The sequence below is a fragment of the Meleagris gallopavo genome, chromosome 1 (assembly GCF_000146605.3).
Source record: "Meleagris gallopavo isolate NT-WF06-2002-E0010 breed Aviagen turkey brand Nicholas breeding stock chromosome 1, Turkey_5.1, whole genome shotgun sequence".
Classification (NCBI taxonomy): domain Eukaryota; kingdom Metazoa; phylum Chordata; class Aves; order Galliformes; family Phasianidae; genus Meleagris; species Meleagris gallopavo.
In genome coordinates, this window is record NC_015011.2 from 95,852,465 (window position 1) to 95,869,038 (window position 16,574).

The window sequence follows — 16,574 nt, forward strand, 5'->3', positions numbered from 1 at the left end:
TCTAACGTCTCAGAGGTGATGTCTATTTTCAGAAGATGTCAGTGATACATCAAAACTGAGAAGAATCCTTGCTCCTGATGAGTCTGTTCTTGAAGAAACTTTCCTTATCCTGTCTCGATCTCATCCTTTTCAGATATATCCCTTGTGTGGTCATAAAGGTGGTGCTTGTAATTAGGGAAACCCTTCATTCCAAGCACAATTGATGCAGTTCTTTGGCCAATTATCTCCCAACAGGGATAACAGTATTTCATGACCCTTCAATTCAAAAGTTAAATATATTTTAAGCGACATGCTCAAAGCCAGTACTTTACTGCAGTGTAAATGAATTGTGTCTCACACATCCCTTTCCTTGCTCACTCTCAGATGCTGGAGCAGAGCTCCCTCCCCTTTGAGGTCTCTATCTGTCTGGAGTTCCCAAACAGCCCTCAGGCTGTACTTCTCCCTTTTCATAAACAATAAACTCCTTGCTCTCAAAACCTATGGGGAACATGGATTACACATGCATGGAAATGGAGTTTTTAATAACAAGTGGCCAAATCCTCAGACGTTTCCTCTACAGATATTTGTGCATCTAGTAAAATAAAGATAGAAAATAGAAAAATAAAAAAGGCATGATCCCAATAAGGAATGTGTTTCTAAATTAATAATTATTTTTAAAAACCCTCAAGTCTGAGATATATTAAAATTTAAGGTGATGTTTGAACACGTACTGTGGGTCAGGCTCTGGTGCTTTAAGGTGCATTGAGCAGTGTTTTACTTGCAAGCAGTTCCATTAATTTCAGTGACCCAGTTATAGAATAAGACACCACTCAGCGAGAGAAAATATGTTAAAAATCAGCCCACAATATTTGATGATAATTTGATTTCTGTACTGCCTACCAGACCCAGTCACCCCGTTCCGCTTTCACCACAGTGCAGCATTTCTTTCATAGATGCTGACATCTCTAGACAGCTGTCAGCCTTTGTAATGAAGAATATTAGAATAACACTGTATCTCTTTCAATAAAGCCCATATGCATCCATTCATGAGCAGGATATTCTTTCAGTGATTCTTGTAAAACTCCATGGCATTTTTAAGTTTGATATTCAGGTTTCTGTGACTGTGGTAACTTCTATGCATTTACATATTGTAGGCTGTGCAGCTACAAAGCTGCATAGAGATAATTGATTTTCTCCCTCAAGGAATTTGGTGCTCCACTTCAGAGATTGTCCTTTGGATTATCGACTCCTTATTATTAGTCATTTCCAAAATTATTGCCATGGCTATGAGATTCGCAAACCTGTCAGACTTCTGTCTGCTTTTCCTCAGGGTTTGCTTCTTGACCAGGCAGGTTTTAATCCTCTTATACTTATTAGAAACAAAGCTAGCTAGTTCTGCTGGCACTTTCTCCCATAAGGCTGACATTTCAAATCAGTTTTTTATCAACACATGCTTCTTGCTTGCCTTTACGATAGCCTCAAAAACGTTGCAAAGAGCTTGGTCAGTGATGATAACCTCTGTGGTGCACTGACCTACGGCAAGGAGAGGAGCCTTTCCAAATGACTCCTGCATATTAGCAAATAAGTAGTTTGTGCTTGCACTTGGCCCCACTGTCGCCATTTTCAGTGTTTCATGGTTGGGCTAACAGTTCGTTTATAATACCTTCATCCCCATTTTCATTTTTCAAATGATTTTCTAACTCCAGAATAAACCCTCACTCTAGGCTAAATACTGCATACACTGCCTGCCCGTGATTAATTGAATTATTTACTCCAAAATATCAAAATGATTCAAATAGCCCTTGAAGATCCACTGGAATGGGTGTGTGTTTTTGTTTTGGACTGGATGGTCTTTTAATGACAAAGGATGAAATTCATGTTTTATAAATATTTCACCAAACACGTTGACAGCTATTTACCTTCTAAAGCATAGTAGTTTTTTATGTTGATTTTCAAAGCATTTAGGACTTCACAGAAGTGGTAGTGATCATGCAAATGTAATACAGTATCTGAGTTTAAGATACTGCTATTTCTCTGTGTTTTCATGCTGTTTTCATAGCAAAAAAGTGCTGTTTATCAGTGCAGTCTCTGCAGTTTTCAAACACCACAGGTAGCAATAGGAGTGACTCAGTGCTTCCATTAAAGTCTGCGGTTTCCCCTTTTGTACCGTTCATGAATTCTGGCTTACATTTAAGGTAATCGTTGAGTGGGAAGGATCTTGTTTTCATTTTGCTCTTGTATCTGACCAAGGCATAAGGCTGAACATGATGGAGCTACAGCAATATGTCCCATGGCGGTAGTTTGTTAGTTTCCATGTTATATGTTCTTTTGTTTGCAATCAGCTCCAGCTACTACTGGAGCTACTACTGGTCCCCTACTGAGCTTGTCATCCTCTGGAGACATAAAAGCAGAATTGGGATTCAAAAATGTAGTGACAATTTCAGAGTCATTGTTTCAATAGCACAAGAGAAAGATTGATATGAAGGCATGGTGTTTTGGGACAAAACAATAAGGACTATAAAGAACTCTTAGCTGTATAATGTCAGCAGTATTCGTGTACATGCACATGTTCGTATAAATGAACCCCACATTTTTCGTGGGATGGTTTTCTATTTACAATGCCTCTGCTCATCTAACTGCAAGGGAGTCCAGAATGTCCCTGTATACTAGAAAAGGATTCTGAACTTTGCTGTTAGTCTTAAACTAGCCATGACAGATGAATGTCTGTTCTCAGCCTCATATTTCTCTGGTAGTGGCAATTCTGCAGTCTTCTCAGTTAACTTGTTCCATTGCCTAACTTTTCAAATAGTTACAGTGTTTTCCTAATATTAAATCTAAATTACTCCTTGCTGCATCTTCAACCCATTAGTTCTTGTTCTGTCCTTGTTCTCTAATGAGAATAATTGGTCTACGTCCTTTCTGTAACAACCCTTTACATATTTGTAGACAGTAATGCTTCCCCTCAGTCCTCTTTTCTCTAGACTGAACAGGCCCCGTTCTCTCCAACTTTTCTCAGAGGTCTTATTTACTAACCCTTTCATCATTTTTGTTGCTCTCACATGAACTCACTCCAATTTCTCTGTCTGTTTTAAAATGTGGTGCCCCCAAACGAATGCTGTTCTCCATATGAGGCCTAACCAATGCTAAGTAGAGCAGAATAATTATCTTGCTTGTTTAACATGAGATACTCCTGAACATGGCTCTCATCTCCTCTTTGAAAGCTTGGTGATCTTGACTCATGTCCCATTTATCATCCTTTATAACCCCACAGAAAACAGAAGCTTGCTAATGCAACCATTTTTACAGCAAAGAAAAATAGATTAACTACTGACTTCCTAAGTATCCCCTTTTCCAAAGGAGAGGCTTTCCCCTTCCTGCTGGCTTACACTGCCGACAACCACAAAATGGTCAAAGAGACTTTGACATCCCTCACCCCACCGCACAGGTGCTCCTCACCATAAAGCTGTGGCTTCACATTACTCCTCCCTACACTTGCATGGGGCCTTAGGCTGCCACTCCTTCATCTTATATGTCCCCCAAGGTCTCTTTCTGCCATCTGTGGCTTCTCTTGATGGAGACCAGCACTCCTCTGAACGGCCGCAGTGGACAAGAGCAGTGACAGTTGCCAGCCTTCACCAGGTTTTGCTCAGCAAGGTTGTTTCAGCTTGAACAAACTTGCAGGCATGCATGAGAAGGAAAGTGCATTAAGTGCAACTACGTTTTAAGGATGGCTGCTGCAAGCCCAGTGCACAGAGTGGTGCCTGGGCAGCACTACTGAGAGCCCACCTGCAAGCATCAGCCATTCACACAGCAATTTTTAGTGAGGATTCACTACTGCTCTTGGTTTTGTTTGTACCCAAGCTATCATAAATGCAGGAAACATCAATGAATTGTATTTAAAAGAAAAAAAGTTCATTAAAGAGTAAAAGAATACAGCCTCTATAATGCAAAGGTGCTTGCCTGTTTTTCACATTGATAGAGGAGCTTGCACACTGATGTATGAGGGCTGTTCCGAAAGTAATGCCTCCTGTTTTATTATGTTTGTCCACACTGTCTAAGGTGGATATTGGTGATATGGCAGCAGATGCTGAATCTTCCTGCCAATATCCCATTACATTTTGTTGCCATGTCACAGATAGCAGCAGAGGGGCAGTCTGACAAAGTGGCATCTGACATGGAAGCACATCTGAATCAAAGGTGTGTTGTTGAATTCTTCCACACGATAAATGGCACCCACTGGCATTCATCAACACCTGCTGAACGTTGTTGGAAACCAAGGAGTGGATGTGAGCACAGTGAGATGGTGAGTGGTGCATTTCAGCAGAGCGACGGTGACAGTGGGTCACCTCCCCTGGTGAAGATTTGTATGAGTACGGCATGCAGGCTCTTGTCCATCGCTGGTGAAAATGCATAGCTAATGATGATGGCTATGTTGGAAAATAGTATTTTGTAGGTGAAAATTTGCTCTATCAAATAGTGTTATTGTGATTTTTGTATTTCTTGTAGTTTCCACTGAAATTAATAGGAGGCATTAATTTTGGAGTGACCTATATATATTAATGTGCTCCTCATGCTTCTAATTCTATTGGGCTGCAATTAGTGCTTTGTTCCACGTAGAGTACAGGCTTTTAGCTAGGAAATTCAAGACACCCACCATATGACATTGCTGGTCTTTAGTTTGTTTTTTTTTCTGGATTATCTGAAGGTTTGGCTTTTGAAAGAGCTCCAGTTCAGCTGCTTGGGGCTGTGCAAGCACCCCTGTTCACATGCCAGAAGTCAAGCCTTGTGACTTGCCTATCTGTTTTCCAAGTCCACTTTAGCTGTGGAAGCCTGCAATGAGCAGATGAGCAGAGGTCTGGGGGCTGGGGGGGTGGGAAGGGAGGGGAGGTCAAAGAACTGCAGCCAGTGTGCTAGTGACAGAAATAGTAGCAAGAGGAGGAAGAGCACACTACTGTTTTGAGTCACACTCAGGGAGCGGAGGATGCATTTATCTTTATCTTTACTCTGAAATGGTTATCGAGGCTGTGGTTTTGTTTTGTTTCCGTGTCTGTGCTGTGAATTCTTTGCCTAAGCATCATTCCTGATGCTTGTTTGGGTACTTTAGTAGGAAGGATTTGGGAGAAACTGCTCTGGGCTTTGAGGTGCTGCAGTAAGTGGATGCTTCATCAGTGTAAGCACTTTTCCAGGATTCCCTCACAGGCAGCTGAGAGGTTACCCCTAAATCCTGCCCCAGTTCTCCTGCCAGTGAGGGCTGAGGTGCTGACATCCCCAGAACTCCCCTGCAGGGAGAAGGAAGTCTGATATCCCACTGTAATGCCAACTGCTACCATTTTACTTTGGAGTCTTAACCAAAACATGGTCTCCTTACCTTCCGATGTATGCATGTGATGCAGGGACAGCAATGCTTTCCAAAGACTCTGTGTGATATTAAATGTCTACCAGACTTTGGGGTTGGACCCAGACACCCCATTGCCTTTGCTGAGCTTAGACTCAGCCCTGGAAATCCCCCCACCTGAAGGTACTGCTGAAGATTACTTTTTTTCAGAGAGCAAGGCTTAATCTGCTAACACACCAATTTGTCTGCAAATAATCAAAAACTCAGCGAGTGAATCCTGAAGAAATGTTTCACTTTTGGACTTGGAGGGAGGATGCAAGTGGCACAAATCCACCTACCTCCCCGCCCCTGCAGTCAGCAGAGGTGCTGGGCCAGAGCCTTCACTTTGCTGAATCTGTGTTTCCCAAGGAGGGCGAGGCACTCTGACTTCTTTGCCTGGCTCTCAATCTACAGTGCAGCTGCCAGGAGCTGCTTTGGCATGCAGTCTTCAGCAGCTCCTCCAAGGTCATAGCCACAATGAGTACAGGCAGATAGTGGTATGGGTTGGGTGCTTCTCTGTGCCCTTCTTTCTCCTGCCTATCTCTGCCTGCCTTACCAGTGTGCCCCTCAGAGCGAAGGGGCAAAGAAGCGTGAAGGTATGCATTGGTGCTGATGATCACTCGTGCATGCAGGTAGCACATCTCTCTTTTACCTCAGCACCTTATAAGCAATGAAGAGAACATGCCCATGATTTACAATGCTCGTGCTGAATGTAGCGGCATCATTGGCTGCTACATTTTTCCAGATCGGTGCACCAGTATGTTGCTTAATAGACCTCTAGCGTAATGTGCAGCGGTACACAGCTTACACAGCTCTGTACCTTGGAGCTAAAGCTTAGGAGATAGAACAGTGCAGTTGTTTTTCATACTGCATAGAGTGAAATTATACAGGAAGTAAGCCACCTCATGAAGAGACTAGATACCAGAGGAGTTATTTTTCTCAGATAAATTAAAAAGAACGATTAAATGCCAGATAGGTAGGTCACATGAATACTATAGAAGTGCTTTTCTTGCTGGGGAACTGGCCATATACGTTACCTACTGACTCTGAAATGACTGGAAAAGTGTACTTACAAAAATCGCTACTGCCGATTTATTTTCTGACAGAAGAAATAGAAATGAGGTTTGGTTACACCACATAGTGCTAAAATACTGTGGCTTGTAAAGACCGCCTGAATATGTGAGGACACGATGACTGGGTTGCTCTGCGCTTGACTGATGAGCTTGCATGGCCTAGCAAAAACCTCATGCATTGAGCAAGGAACCATGAAACACAGACCCATCTGTCTGCAGTCTGCAGTCTTTTTTGGCTTTGCAGTGCAGTGCCTTGTATGTATGGGATGTTGAATGCAAATAAACCTGACTGAAAGCAGGAAAGGTGTCCCCAAACTTTTCAAATCCAGCATCTTTTTGGCATCTCTTGTTGGCCAAGGTCAATACAACTCCTGGGGAATTTCTCCTGCCATCAAAACTCTGATCCTGTTTTGGGCCAGTCACACAGACATTGAGGCCCTGCAGCAAAGCTGGTGAGGGGTCTGGAGCACAAACCTTATGAGGAGCAGCTTAGGGAACTGGAATTGTTCAGTCTGGAGGAGGCTTGGGGTAGACCTTATTGCCCTCTACAGCAGCCTGAATAAAGGCAGAAAGGAGGCTGTGGTGAGGTGGGAGCTGGCCTCCCAGGTAACAGTGGTAGGATGAGAGATAATGGCCTCAAGTTGCCCAAGGAAAAGTTCAGTTTGAGTATTAGAGAAAAATTACTATCAGAAGGAGTTGTCAGGCACTGGAATGGGCTGCCTAGGGAGGTAGTGGAACCACAGTCCCTGGAGGTGCTCAAAAAACATTTGGATGTGGCACTAAAGGACATGGATTGGTGGGCAGTATTGGTTGGCAGGTGGATGGTTGGACTAGGTGATCTTACAGGTTTTTTCCAACCTTAATGATTCTATGACTCTATGAACTTTTTCTGTATGAATCATCATATAAGTAGACCAGAATGGTCCCTTGGTCTACATAACAAATATATTTAAATCAGATCTTGTAGACAGTGAGATTTTTTTTCACCTCTCTGATTTTGTCTCTTTCATTTGTCTCCAGATAGGAAGTAGCACGTTACTCAGAGGACAAGTACAATTCATTTTAAAGACCATCCCACACTGTATCAAAACCTTTTCATTCATCTCAGCAAATGTTGGCAATTTGTAATCCTGACTATTGGCAACTCTATAGAAAGAACTTCTTGTGTCGTGCGTACTCATGCCGTCTCTAAACTCTCTGATTGTGGAGTTTAGCAATTTCCTCTTTGCAAAGATTTGCCTCCCACTCAAAATACATACCTGAATATTGTAATAGTCTGGGGCTTAACTGGAATTAATCACCACAACACTAGTTTCTTGAAAAATAGGAAAGAATAAGTGTGTCACAGCAGAGTATTGTTGTCTGCACAGAGACCTGGTGCAGTATTGCTGTCCCATATGGGTCTGCTTCATGCAGACACACATTATGTTAGGATCTGATACCTACATATGGACTTCCCATTCAGTGGGAAGTTTGGTGGAATTTCTTTACGGGATCCTGCTCTTTCAGACTTTCAGTGTTCAGAGTTCAAATTCTCTGACTCAGTGGAATAGAAGTTAAAAATAAAAGAAGGGGCTCTGAACGTGTCTGCCTCGTGTTCTGGGATGGGAAGAGAAGTGGAAAAGCTTTGTTGTTCAAATGAGTAACGTGCAAACACCATTCTTCCCTGTTTGTTTTTAGTTCTCTGACTGCTGTTAGTGCAATAGAGGAAGCAGAAAGACCACAGCCTAGTCTTCTGAGTTCACATCAACAGCTAACCAAGCCAACTTGGCCTTTCTCCCCACACTTGAAAGTGACGGAGATAACCTTTGTGGAATGGGGAGGGATCAAACAGTTGTTATCATACCACACTCCTTTGAAATATGTTCAGTTGGTCACGTCTACTTTGATACTCAGTTCTTAACAACTTGATAGGCAATCCATAACTTTAAAAAAAATCTTTAAAGTGTGAGTGTGACAAGAAGCCCCTCAATCTTTTAGAGACCAGCTTCAAAAGCAAATTCCTTCTAAATCCAGCTATTCCAGTTAGCATGATGGCACAACACTGTTCACTCTCTCAGACCTTAAAAGATAATATATTGGAGCCTTGAATATTTCCTGGCTCAATGCATTTTTTAATATCATTTGCTTCAGTGTCTCTGTTCACCTTATATTTCATGAGCAAGTAAACTGTGGAATGTTAAGCTTTTCTGTAAAAAAAAATTAGCGCTTTAAGTGGAAGTCAATATTGGCACAGTCTACAAAAAAACTGTCTCAGCTGTCTGGGTGAATGCTTTGTCTGGTCTTCCTTGCAATTCTTTGGGTTGTATTCGATGTTCTTTCTACTCCTTCTTCTTTTAAGGCTGGAAAAAAAGAAGTTTCACAAACTAATATTAGTATCAAATTCTCTAAATTGTCAAGTCATGCTCTGGCTAGTTTTTCTCCTCTACAGCGCTATGTGCCACATTGAGCATTTATGCTTACAGTACATCTCTTCTTGTGTAATTTATAGTATTTAAAAGCTCAGATGATCCTGTGGCTTCTTAGTTCCTCAGTGCTTAAGTGGACTCTTGGCTCTGTAACAGTGATTCCAAATCTAACAGGCAGCCACTTGCCATTACACTGCTTGATGGCTCCCATACTCCAAGAACGTAACTAGCAGTACGAAAGATTTCTCCAAAGACTGATGCATGCAATTAACTGAATTACTTCAACAGGGCGCAGATAGGACAGATTTAAAGTGGAGCCTGTTACTGTGCCAGTGGCTGGATGACAATCCTGCTGTACCAGTCGAGGGAGAAGAAAACCCTTCTCTGCCAGTTCTCAATGAGGAAATTCATGCTGTGACAGCAGATCTAGCGTGCATGCTTGATTTAATGCCCTCAATTACCATATCTTTGTAATTATCGTCCATGCCTTGTGGAAACTATCAGGTCTTGAGTAGAGGATCTAGGAGTCTTGTAAGAATATAATGTCTTGAATTGATCTTTGTTTAATGTTTCACCGCTCTGCTACCAACTGATCATTCTTTGAATAAAATGGTAGCATAGCTGTATGCCAACAGCTGTGATTCATTTTCACTTAGATAATCAAAATGTTGTTTCACAAGACCCTGATGATGTTCAGGATGCCTTTTAGGAGGTATTACCTTACTCCAAGCTGACTTAGATAGTCTGTTTCTTATAACTCTATCAGACTAATCCTATGGTTTATGAGGCATTCTTTTCTCTTGCAAAAAGTTCTGATGGGTGCAAAACTGTTTCATTGCAAAGTATTTCAACCTGATACTGAGGAATCAGAGTAATTTTGCTTTTTTCTCCGCTTGAAGGATCTCAGCATATCCTATACCAATATCTATATGTTGGAACTTTTTTCAATAAATTTAAGGGTATGCATCCTGTTCCATGTGGATCAATCATTCATCCAAGCATCTGTTTTCTCTCTATCACATTAAAACCATAATGCTAAGACTCAAACATTGACTTTTTTTCAGGAGGGCATCTTTCAGCACTGCCAACAAACTAAAATTAAGTTTCTCTCTCCTCTAGCAGTTATGAACAATAGCTTTCCTGTTTGTAGCTGAATTTTGAAAGCACATATCCATCTGCCAGGGTATGTGCTTTTGTTATTACTATTGTTTAATCCCAATTAAATAATTAACTTAAATAGCAATGGAGTTTGAAGCTTGCATAGTAATAAAATGATATGCAAAGATCACTTTTAGGAGGACTTGAGCTTGGAAGCAGGAAGGACCAATGAATCTGGATGCTTTAATGTAGTTAAGAGACCTTGTAGTTCTCAGGTTGCTATAGTAAGCAGGTATTTCATAGACTTAGGTTAGGGACAAGTGAATTTTACCTAGGAAACAATTTTCCTACAGTTTTATGTCTGAACATAATGATATGCTCTCGTGTTTTAGCATACTTTTTTGATATTACATGAGACGCAGTAGCATCAGGAAAATTGCACTGTAGCACAGACTGCTGTCTGCCTCCAGCAAAGACAAAGTTCGTATAGGACACAGAAGGCACAGAGCCCCTGCTGACCTTCTGTGAATGAAGTTTTAAGTACACTCCAAGAAAGCAATCTTTCTCCCCATGGATCTTTGTAGTATCTTGTCTGCATCGCCTTTTTTTCCTCTAAAGAGAGAGGACACCGCTGTAATTTTATAAGAACTATCAGCATCAAAAAGACTCTAAAAGCATCTGAAAAGGTCAGAATTGTTATTTATTATGTCAGCCACTTCCTTTCACTTTAACACAGACCAATTGGAAATCAGCCTGACTTGGTGGTTGGTGTGGTCAGCCTGAGTGGTGTGACTCAATAGCTGTGGCTGGCATGGCCAATTGTTTGGGTCATGTAGCGCAATCAATAATCAATACTGGGGTTTGTTTTTGTAATATTATTATTTTTTACTGAGCAATGTAGTTTTATTAACATCTGATAAAGCAAGCTTTCCTCTTTGGCTAGTGAGTCTCCTGTATTTTCGTGAATGCAAGTGCAAATATTCTCACTTGAAGTGCCACCATCTACCTCTTTCAGAGACCGATATGTTGAGCTTCTCACCACTCACCTTTGCTTTCTACAACATTGATGGTCCTTTGAGTTAGTGACGCTTGTATAATTCCAGATGATAGCTTCTCATAGCCACGTGATACCATTTCTTCCTGATTAAGCAGAACAACTGAGCACTTGATTGACTTTTACCATAAATGCTGACATTCTGCAGCCAAAGGGAGACACCGGGAAAAAACACTTTGATAGTCTTTAATGCATACAGACCATTTTCAACAAAGATTTCCATTTCAAGAGATTTGTTAGTATAGTCTTGGATTAGTGTATGCATTGAAATCTTTACTTAGGAAGATTTTCATCCTCTGAGGCACACACATCACAGCACCTTGTTGTTCAGAATCCATATGACTATATGCTGAATAATGAATATTTTTAAAAGCTTTATCCAGCCACACTGTGACACTTTACCAATTTCAGCTAATCTGAAACCCTTGCTTTAGTTGTTTTTTGACATTTCCCAACATAAGACTTTTAGCAAAGACTTCTAGCTATTTAGAAATTCTTCAGTCCCAGGCCAATGAAGTGCTAAGATGGTGATTAAAAAAAAAATAAAAATACGGTATGCTGAATTTGTTTTAGAACAAGCTGACTAGCTGCAATTGAGGTTAATTGACCTTTATAATGGATACACAGGACAGTACTAAAGCTATATACATAAACCACAAGTTTATTTGAAAGCAAATTGTGTTAATTGACATTCATTGTGCATCTTTCTGTTGTTTATTGCTAGTTGCTCATGTGAATAGTTTGTTGATATTACAGATAGGGCAAACATTTGTTTCAGACAAATAGGATTTTCAGTTGAATAGGTTTTAATTAAATGATCTCCTGTACTCAATTTTGAAATTGTGAAGTACTGTACAGTATGTAGCTAATCCTGTTGTCTAGGATCTTAAATTGTTGACTCACATCTCACACAAATTTGTTAATTTTTGGCAAATAATATCTAACATTTCTGGCAGTTGCACAAGATTCAGGTCTTTTCCCAGAGTTAAACATGAGATTATGGTGCTGTAGGGACAGTTAATGCCAGAATTATAGGTGGCTTGTCCATCTCACAGGACAAATCAGTGTTATAGTAAATGTGCATTCACCACTATTTAAAAGCATAAGTTAAGAGTATATGCAGCTGCTCTCATATACTGTTCTGTTGGACACCTAGCTGTTGTCTTTCCTTTCATAGACCTCACTAACCATCTGCACAGCCTCACAAATATAGCCATAGCATTGATGTTTTTCTTAGCATACAATATTTTTATGATACCTAATTTTTTTTTTTCTAATGAAGGGAAACAGTGATTACAAAGTTGCTGTTCATATGGCCACTTCCATTAGTGATAGCTTTCTCTTCACTTTGAGAGAAAAAATAAGTACCCCTTCAAAGCACCAGATAGAAGCCTTTTCTAGGTTACAAAGCACATTTTGCTTAAAAAAGTTAAAGTGAGAAAAGATTGCTAATACAGCTAATACATTTTTTCTAAAAATAAAGCTGAACTAAGAAGAAAGGTAGATGTCCTGTAGGCATGTTCATGGCATTAATTCAGTGGCACAGAGCTATCAGTTACGCTAATAATCTAGATCCTTCCGATTCTACTTGACTGTCTTTAAATAGCCGCATAGCTAGACATTGTCAAGAAAGTAAAAGAAGTATTTTCTGTACATTTTCCCCACAGAAGTATTTAAAGAGAAGTAACTGTTGCACCACTTCAGTTTGTGTTCCAGTGAGTAGTTCTAGGACTGGGTAAAAGAAGGAGCTCGACAGAATCAGTGGTTCGTTGTCAACCTGCAGCAAGTATGCTAGTGCCAGCCCTTAGGCCAGCCCTCAGGACATCATGGTCAAACAAGCAGCTACAGACTGATAGGTTCATCATATGGAACAAATACTAGAGGAATACAAGCTGAATGCCATGCACACTCACTTTACAGCACACTCTTCCACATTCACAGGAGTTGTAGGGGATGATCTGCTCATTACCTACCAGACACAAAAGATCAGGGATGGAAACTCCATGCAGAGGGAAATATTGGACAAAATATGCTTATACTCATCTTAAGTAACTTATTTCTGGAATTGATCAAAGACCGTCATTGCATAAAGCAATTGTAAAGCATACACAGCCAACAGGCATAACAGTTTGATGCAAATAACCTCTTCGGTGTGTAATGTAACCCATAACCTCAGTTTTGAGCTGTGAATAGGAGGCAGAGGCATTGCCATTCTGTTACTAGATATGAAAGATCCACCTCCCTCTGATATTAAAGAAGGTGAAACCATTCATGATGATATATGAATCATTTGGGAAACTGGCATTAAGACTGTTAGGATAGACTCAAAGCTGCTAACAAGGCTTTGAAAAGGCTTCTTTCTTCCATTATATTTGCATCACAGAGTTTTGCGTGTGTGTACCTGTGGACAAAGAGCTAGACTGACCCTGACCTGCTGGAACAGCTAACTCCAAGGGAAAGGGGCAGGTTGTTCTCATGCTCAGAACCTAGTTTTCCGAGAAACAAGGCTACCTGGTCAAAAGCACCTGAGGTATTTCTTTTTTCAGCATTGTCTTGGGCTCTCACCACCACCTTTTGCATCATCACCAATCATGCAGGTACCCTGATACCAGAAATTATTTTGATTGCCACTGTGACTTTGTTATGAAGGTCTTTTTTATTTTATAGACGGTAAGCCATGGACTTCCCCACATCACAGGAGAAATTGATCACTCAGTGAGAGGTGTCAGGGAACCCAGAAAGTAAGGGTTTCTCAAAAATATTCTTTTGCAGCAAAGCAAGTCTTGTCTTCTAGCACCAATTATCTCATCCTAATGTTAAGCAACCATTGGATGCAAATGTGTTAATCCAGAAAGGGTACAAATTATCTTCTCCCAGTTTCATCGCTGAATGGGAGACAGTGAATCCACTTGTGTTTCTGCCATTACGGTCTAGAGCAGGGTATTTTGACTAGCAAGACTTTTGACATAGTTTCCTATGGCTCCCTCATCAGACTGGTGAATTATATATAACTGGGAGATAATGGAAATGCAAAACTGACTGGACTTCTGAGCTCAAAGTGTTGTGTAAGTGTTCCAGTTGGTGGCCACTTGAATCCCTCAGAGACCAACTGGTACTAATGCAGTTTAATGTCTTCATTGATGATCTGGATAATGGGGTAGAGTGTGCTCTTAGCAGGTTAGCAGACACCACCAAATTGGAGGAGATTATTTAATATCCTGGAGGGCAGGGCTGCTTTTCAGAGATACCTGGATGGCTGAAGAAATAGGCTGATGAGAGCTTCATAACAGTAAACAGAAATAAATGTGAAATAGTAATTTAACTACTTCACTGCAATAGAGCAGATTGTCTGTAGGGGAATTTCTATGGGAAAGCTGCTCTGCAGGAGAGGCTCTGGGTGCCCTGGTGGATAAGAAGATGAATGCGAGCCAGCAAAGAGATCTTAAAATAAAGTTGGTAAAAAAACTGGTATGTGTTGCCTAGAAAAGCTGTGTGATTTCCATCCTTGAAGGACTGCTGGACATGATCTGAGAAACCAGATCTAGCTGGACTCAGATCTCTATATTAGACTAGAGACTCCCAAAAGTTGCTTCCTGCTGTGCTGTTCTTTGACTAGAATAAAGGTAAAGACAACATCTGTAGAGGGTCATTTGTAGCAGTCTTTGATACCTAACGTACATTAGAAAGTAAGGATATGAACCTTTCATGTAAATTATATTTTGACATTGCAGGTTTTGTATTGCCCCATAATTTTGACATTGCAGGTTTTGTATTGCCCCATAATAGCAGTAACAAGCAATATGCTATTGGATAGTGGAAAGCTGTACACAGGGAGACATTGAGGACCACAAGGTAAGTGAAGCATGGGGTTGGGTGCACAATATGGGCACAATTATTACAGTAGAGTTCAAATAAGCATAGTTGGCTGATGCAAGTTTTCTTCTGATGAAAATTCAGCGAGAAACAAAAGAACGTGTAGACTTCCTAGCACTGAAAACATTTCAGATTTGCATACAGACAATGAAGTATTAGAAAAAAAAAATGACTTGCTGAAGGGAGTCAGAGAATACGGAAATCTGCACTTTCTGATCTGATGTACTAGCAATACTGCAATGGTATCCACCAATACACTTAGTGCTCTGCTGCAGATAGGAAAGGGGAGCAATGGGCACAAAGCTTGAAACAGAGGTAAATGACACAAATGCAAGAGGCAAGAATTATATTTACATTGTGTACAATCAATGAATATACAGATGTTATAGTATAGCAGAGAGCTTAGCTATGTAGTTGTTACACCAAAGCAGAAAACGGAAAAGACAGGGACGCTTACCCATATCCTGGGCTCACTTAGGAAACTCCAGCAGAGTGAATCTCCAGAAAAGACCCATCCCCACTGGCAGTCAGCTCTTAAATGGGTTTAGGAGAGGTGCAGCCAGGCTCCACCTGTTCCGGCAGCACAGGTGAATTGCCTTCACCTGTGCTCCAGTGGCTGACTCATTGCTCGCCTCAGGTGGTCAATGAGAGGTTCAGGCTGTGATTCAGCAGTTCCCATACACATTTGAATTCCAAGTGTTCAACTATAATAAAGTGCTCAGTAATGTTTGAATACGTTTGTTTTCATAAGCAATTGCATCAAAGGAAGTCCCTTCAAATCAGCTCTCTCCACATCTGGATTAACAGTGAAATAAAAACACACTGTATTTTATGTAGCAAGAGAAAGGAAGGTTCTTAATTTCAATTGCATATGATTTATACAAATGCATTTTATTGTATTTCGACAACAATTTCAGGAATTTCAAGTTTAAGAATGACCTTGTTCATTTCACAGTCCTTGTCCTTCCTTTCTTAACAACTGTCTGAATACACTTATACATGCTTCAAGCTTTCCTCTCCAACCTGTTTGTTTTTAGGTTATTTGCTTTCTTTTGTGTGTTTATAGCTGTAGTTGAAAAAGAATAAAGGAAAAAAGTTTCCTGTAGATTTTCCTTTGGAATATCTGCATCCAAGTATTCATTCATAACTCTGCAAAATGAATGCAAATGCTCCTCATTTCTAACCTCTGTGCTGATCCTTTTATGTCTACCAGCCCTCAGAATTTTGGTGGCAAAACCTAGAGAAGGGGATGCTGATTCAGGACCTGCAGGCCAGCCTGCCTTGACTTTGGGACTACAGTCCAGCACACTGCCATTCCTTTTGGTGACAGAACAGCCCTCCTTTAACATACTGCCAGCTGGGATGGCAAACAGGGCTGAACATGAGGCAACAGTGCAAACAGCAGTGTTAACTTTGACCAAAGGTGATGCATCCTTTGAGGAAGTGGGGTCATCAGCACCTCAACTTTTTTGCTTTCTGTACCCACTGGCTTTCTGCTGAGGACGAGTGGCTGCACACGTGCCAGCAGTGAGCCCTGAACCACAGCCCCAAGGGAAGTCACTGCACCTGCGCTGCAATCTCTGCGGTGGGGAAATCCCCACCAGCTGAAGTCCACCACTGGCCGCAGAGAGATTGGCCTTCTTGGCCTCGTCTCTACAGTTCCAGGCTGGTTTTGCATCTTACTGTATGCTTTATAATTACAAGGAAGAGCATAC

The 16,574-nt window shown here is 40.9% G+C and overlaps 1 long non-coding RNA gene across 1 annotated transcript; it reads right to left on the reverse strand.

Moving 5' to 3' along the window:
* Positions 1–7,087: 7,087 nt before the first annotated feature.
* On the reverse strand, positions 7,088–15,390 carry LOC116216295. The gene is made up of 3 exons (XR_004158793.1): positions 15,317–15,390; positions 10,979–11,128; positions 7,088–8,768 (listed from the first exon to the last, which is right to left on the reverse strand). It is a non-coding gene; the product is annotated as an uncharacterized LOC116216295 (long non-coding RNA).
* Between the last annotated feature and the right edge of the window lie 1,184 nt (positions 15,391–16,574).